The sequence below is a fragment of the Capra hircus genome, chromosome 23 (assembly GCF_001704415.2).
Source record: "Capra hircus breed San Clemente chromosome 23, ASM170441v1, whole genome shotgun sequence".
Taxonomy (NCBI): domain Eukaryota; kingdom Metazoa; phylum Chordata; class Mammalia; order Artiodactyla; family Bovidae; genus Capra; species Capra hircus.
Genome location: NC_030830.1, coordinates 19,658,844 through 19,664,918, shown reverse-complemented (window position 1 = coordinate 19,664,918; position 6,075 = coordinate 19,658,844).

The window sequence follows — 6,075 nt, the reverse complement described above, 5'->3', positions numbered from 1 at the left end:
CCTAGACACAAGAGGGCTTCATATCAGAAACTCAAGTCTACCTGCAGAGATACTGGCCCTTCTTGAGAAAATAAATGTTAATAGTGTTAGTTTCTTTTTTTTTTTTTTTTCACAATTGGCTTGGTAGTCCATTATCGTCTTGCCAGTTCTCAAGTGCTTTATGGGAAATATTAGACTACAGACAGAAAAAGAGAAGGCAATGTGGCCATGAAGGCAAAGATTACAGTGATGCAAGCCACAAACCAAGGAAAGCCAGAAGCCCCAGACACTGGATGAAGCCAGAAACAGATTCTCCCCCAGAGGCCCCACTTGATTTCGTCCAATGAAACTGACTTTGGACTTCTGGTCTCTAGAATCTATGAGAGACCAAAGGTTTGCTCTTTTAAGGCATCAACTGTGTGGTAACTTTTTACAGCAGCCAAAGGGAACTAATACAGATTTCAGTACCTAAAAGTAGGGTGCTACTATAACAAATACCTAAAAACATCGATGTGGCTTTAGAATTAGCAAATGGGTTGAGGCTGGAATAATTTCGAAATACATGATGGGAAAAGTCTAGAATGCTTTGAATTAACTATTGGTAGGAATATGATATTCAGGTATGCTTCTGGTAAAAAATCAGAAGGAAATAAGGAATATGTTATAGAAAGCAGAAAAGGAGGTTTGTGACTCCTATTTGGCATCACTCCAACCTCTAGCTTCCATCTCCTCTGTCTTCTACAGTAAAATCTCCATCTGCTTTCCTCTTAAGAATACATGTGATCATATTTAGGGCCTACCCAGATAATCCAGGATAATCCCTTCATCTCAAAATCCTTGACTTAATCACATCAGCAAAATCTATGCTGATAAAATATATAAAATAACATTTACGAGTACCAGGGATTAAAATATGATATCTTTGGATGCTTTGATTATTTAGGCTACTACAGAGTTTGGATTTGGGATCAGAACACACTTGAATGTGAGTGCCAGTTTGACATTGATCTGGCATCAATGTTAGGGAAATTAACTATTTCTACTCTGTATTCATATCCATATTTATAAAATGGAGAAAATATTAACCTTATGGTTATACTGGTGATGATTAAGAAAATCTGTATAAATATGCCTGATACAGAGTAAGAAGGGAGTCAGTGCATGTTAGTTCTCCTTCATACTTTGTTCTTTCCCCCTCTCTTTTTTTCCTTTATCTCCCATCTCTCTTTATCCCTCCCCTCCCCATTCTATCTTTGGGACCAAATTCCTCCTAGCATCTCTCATTTCTACTGACTTTTCTTCCTGAGGCTGTTCAGGGAGTAGACAGAGTTGGTCCTAAGATCAGTTGAGAAGTGCAGGAATCTACCAGCTAGTGGTGACCAGTTGTAAGTAAGAAACAAATGGGAGGAACTTCCCTGGTGGTACAGGAGTTAGGACTCCTCATTTCCACTGCAGGGGGCACAGATTCTCAGATTCCCTGCCATGGGTTCAGTGAGGAAAAAAAAAAAAAATCAAATGGGAGAAGTCAAGCTTGGCCCACTTCTTTCAGTTACCCCTCACTTGACCAAGCATGGTCCACTGAATGAAGCTTTCCCAGATCAGAAGTTTCAATCACTCCAGTTTCTGGGCCTCTGCCTTTCCATACATGAATAAGGAAACTGCAGTACTTGAGCACTAAAATTTTAAGAGTTTTCTGGATCAATATTCCCACTCCTCAGTCTTCTCAAGGTGAAAATTGGTCCAATTAGATGAGCAAGAGAACTGAATCTCCTAAAAGATGAGACTATTAAATGTGAAAGAGTATGAAGGCAGTCATTTTTTAGTCCAATCCCCTACCCCCAGGTTAACTGTTGGATTGTGGTTTGCAGTATTGATAAGATGGCCATAGTCTTTCCTTCTGTGGGAGTAACAAGGCCTGAGTCACAGAAGCTTTGGGACTACACCTGTGGGGATGTCTGATTCTGAGGCCAAAGGAGCTGCTTGGCTCCTGTGGGTGCTGTGGGGTCTCAGATGCCCATGGCCTGTTCATGGATGCAGTGGCACCTCCCTGGTACATTACGGTAGAAATAATGGATGTGGGCCTTACCTGGGAGAGTACACATTCTTCTTTACACATTATCCCTTTTGTTTCACCAGACCCTAGAATTATTTCTTGGTGCAGATGAGGTAGAAATTTTGACAATAAGGGCAGAGCCTACAGGAGTACTTTGCTTCAGGGCCAGCTGCCTTAACGAAGACTCAGGATTAGGCCCATAGCCAGCCTGAATCCAAGGTGTCCTCAAGGATGGAGCAATAGTAGGCACAAATATGGATAAAAATGTAACAAAAAGGGAAGTATAGCATACCATCATTCATCTTGTTACCAAGTCCAAGCTCATACTGCTTATCACACAGCAGGCCAAACCGTAAAGAAATAAGGTGTTGGAGCAAGGAACAGAGACTTCATTTAGAAAGTCTGCAAACCAAGAAGATGGCAGACTAATGTGCTAAAGAACTCCTCTTGCTCAGTTTGAATAAAGCTTCTTTTATGCCACAAAGAGCAATAAATGGGAGGAAGAGAGGTCAAGAGGTGATGAGTTGTCGCAGACTCCTTGGTGCCTGCCAGATCTTGAAGGCGACATGGTAATCCTTTGTTTTTGAGCTGTTCCACATAGGGCTGGCCATGTTGCAACTATAAATATTCAACAAAATGGATGTGATTTCCTGTTCTGCAACTCCTTATCTCTATGCGGATGAGTGGTCACCAAGCAAGGGAAAATTATCTTTCTAATGATTAGTATACCTACAAGCTAAGCAAAGGTTTTAAAGTTTAGGCATGGGAGGCAGAGTTTCTGGAAGGGGACTATCCTCTATACTTCAAGCTATATTCATTTTACGATTAACATGCATATGTACAGAGTTAGCAAGGCTGGGCGGGAGGCAACTAGCTATAGAGTGCAAAGTCTAGAACTTAAAAGAAATAGATTCGCTATGGAGTTACGTTTGTTCTTCCCTGTTACACACTCAAATCCCCAATATGTGTAGTTAATGAATTTAAAGAAGTCAAAGGAGATTTTTAAAACAGACAAAAATAGTTAGATTTGAAGTTAAGTGACTCTCTATTTTTAAATCTTACATTTATCAATTGAGGAAAGTTTGCTTCCCCTATGTAATTTCTACTCTGATAGTGAGGGCAAGATGAGATGGTAGATATGAAAATATTATTTGCAATACGAAAGGGATGGTATTACAAAATTATGGCAAATCTGCAATGAGAGTCTTTGTCTTTCCTTTGCAAAGCAGGGAAGAAAATCCCTAGAGTCCTGAGAGGAAGGCCCATGTACATAGGGAGATAAAGTAAATCAGAAGAATATTTCAGGCAGAATCAAGCATAGGCTTGAATGTCTAAGTCGAGATTCAGGTTAATAAAGTAGTAATTTCATTCTGGAAGTAAAATGAAGGCTTGTGTGGAAGTAATAAAGAATCTTGTTTCCTTTATGACCAAAGAAACTGAGAATGAAAGAACTTTATAGTGAATGTGGGGTAGACATAAGGCAATGGATGAAGCTTGTCAGAAACCAGAGAAAACTCAGTTCTTAGCTCTGAACTGAAACTTACTTGCAAGAATTAGTTTTCTAGGGCCGCCGTAAGGAAGTGCCATAAACTAAGTGGCTTAGAGCTATGGAAATGGATAGTTTTACAGTTTTGGAGGCCAGAAGTCTGAACTCACAGAGTCACCATGGCCATGCTCCCATGAAACCTGCAGGGAAGGATCCTCCTTGCCTCGTCCAGCTTTTGCTAAGCCCAAACATCCCCTGGCTTGTGGCAGCACAACTCCAAGCTCTGTCTCCATTTACAGGACATCCTTTACAAAGCCAAGTTTTTATGAGGACATCAGTCATATTGGATTAGGGGCCCATCCTGCTCTAGTTATGACCTCATCTTAACTAATTACATTGGCAGAGATCCTATTTTCAAATAAAGTCACATTCTGAGGTCCTGTAAGGAAGGATTTCAGTATATCTTTTGGGGAGAATATAACTCAGCCTGTAACATCCTGTAACCTTGTACAAATCATTTCTTAAGAATCCTATGCCACCTAAACTGCTTCATCCTGACTGGGTCAAAGAAATAGTGGTTGAGACAAATTGATCTGAATCTCCCAGTCTTTTCTACCCTAGCCCTACCTAGGCTATTTGAGAAAGGTAGCAAGACTGACTTTGAGTCCAATTCAAAGCCTGGTCAAGCTTCCCAGAACCCTGATTTGTGACTCAGGCCTCTGAGGTCTTGCTTAATAATTGCACTGCCTCATTTTAAATAAAAACATGTAATTCATATATCAAAAAAATCTTTCAAAAATTACCCGAAGTACTATTCCTGATTTTACCTAAAAGGTCAAGAATCAATACCTAAATAGATGGATTCTGAGTGTTGAAGACAGTTCAATCTGCCAGAAACATAACATTTATGGAGGGAAGGATACACCTGAAAATTTTAACTAATGTCAAATCAGGAAGGGTGAGTGCTCCATGGGAGAATTTAAAATTGTAAGTATAAGAATTAGGGAGGAATCAAATTATTTTTAATATAAGAGTGATGTTAACAAAACAGACCTTTAGAAAAGTCATAGAATAAAAGCTGGGTGTAGAAGAAGAGACTGGAAAAGTTCTGGGAAGTGTGAGGAGGAGGAACCTTCCTCCCACCTCTCTTGAATGATTGTGGCTGGACTAATAAAATAAAGCGACCCAAGACAGATTGATAGGAGAAGCAGCAGTTTACTTTGTATGCAAGGAGGTCTTATAGAAATGTGTCCTCAGAAGTGGTCAAAGCAGGCAGCTTTTATACTTTTCAGGCCAAGACAATAAACTTGTGAGAAATTGACAGGACAAAGAAACTTGGGCTTGGGTGCTTAATTAGTGAAAAATCTAAATAGACTTTGGGCTTGGGGTAGTAAATTAAGGAAGTAACAAATCTGGTTTATACAGATTCTCTGCTCTTGCATCAGTCATTTCTTTTTTAAAAATAAATATTCATCTACTTGGCTGCATTGGGTCTTAGTTGTGGCATGCAGGATCTTTCTGAGTGGGCTCTCTAGTTCTGTTGTTCTGAGTGGGCTCTCTAGTTTTGGCCTCACAGCATGTGGGGTCTTAGTTCCCCAGCCAGGATACAACCCAAGTCCTCTGCATTAGAAAGCAGATTCTTAGCCACTGGACCACGTCTGCCTCCTTTCCTCTTGCTCAGTGTGTTCTGTACCTTCAATTCTTGTTGTTAAAGGCCAGGACCCAAAGTGCTCAAAAGCTTATGAGGAATATTGGAATAGAAACCTGGGCATTTGGGATTTTAGACCATTTGACTTACTGATAAGGTCTCTTCTGAAGTGTCTCCTCACCACTCAGGGGCTAGTTATTGCAAAAAAAGCAAATATAAATCACCTCAGACAGTGAAGATTTAGTTGCAACAATTGATGATCCATGTGGAACCAGAGTGAGGACTCTGTGGTAAGAGTCAAGAGTTTGCTTTCATTTCACCGTTACTAACCTGTGACCTTTGAGATGTCACTCTCTCTGTGAGCTTCTGTTTTCTCATGCAAAAAGATAAACATATGGATGAAAAATAGTCGCTTAAATGTTTCAGGCCTTGGGCTGAGTTCTTTACAGTTAGAATCACATTCCATTCTCAAAGCAGCGCTAGGAGGTAAACATTGTTACTACCCTGATTTTACAAATGAGAAAACTAAGGTACAGAGACATTAACTTTTTCTTAGATAAGGAGCTAGTCAATACCCTTATCATTAGTATATATCATAGTCTAAGTTTAGCCATTTTAAAAAATGAGAATGGTGAGAGGCCAAGGAGCTCATGAATGTGTGTAGGCCTGTGTCAAGAGGAGGACACTTTCGCATGGCTGCTCCAAATGCCTGAGGACCTGCTTGGCTGGATCGGATATCAGCGAGCAGGCCACAGATTATAAAAGGCCTTAGAGAAGAAATTTGAGATAACAGAAAGCTTATCTTCCAACAGAGTTCATGAGAATTCAACCCCATCCAGACTTCAGTTTCAGGAGCAGAGAAAGCCTTTTGTGTGAACCTGGAAGAGGCAGGGCAGATGGAAGGGACTG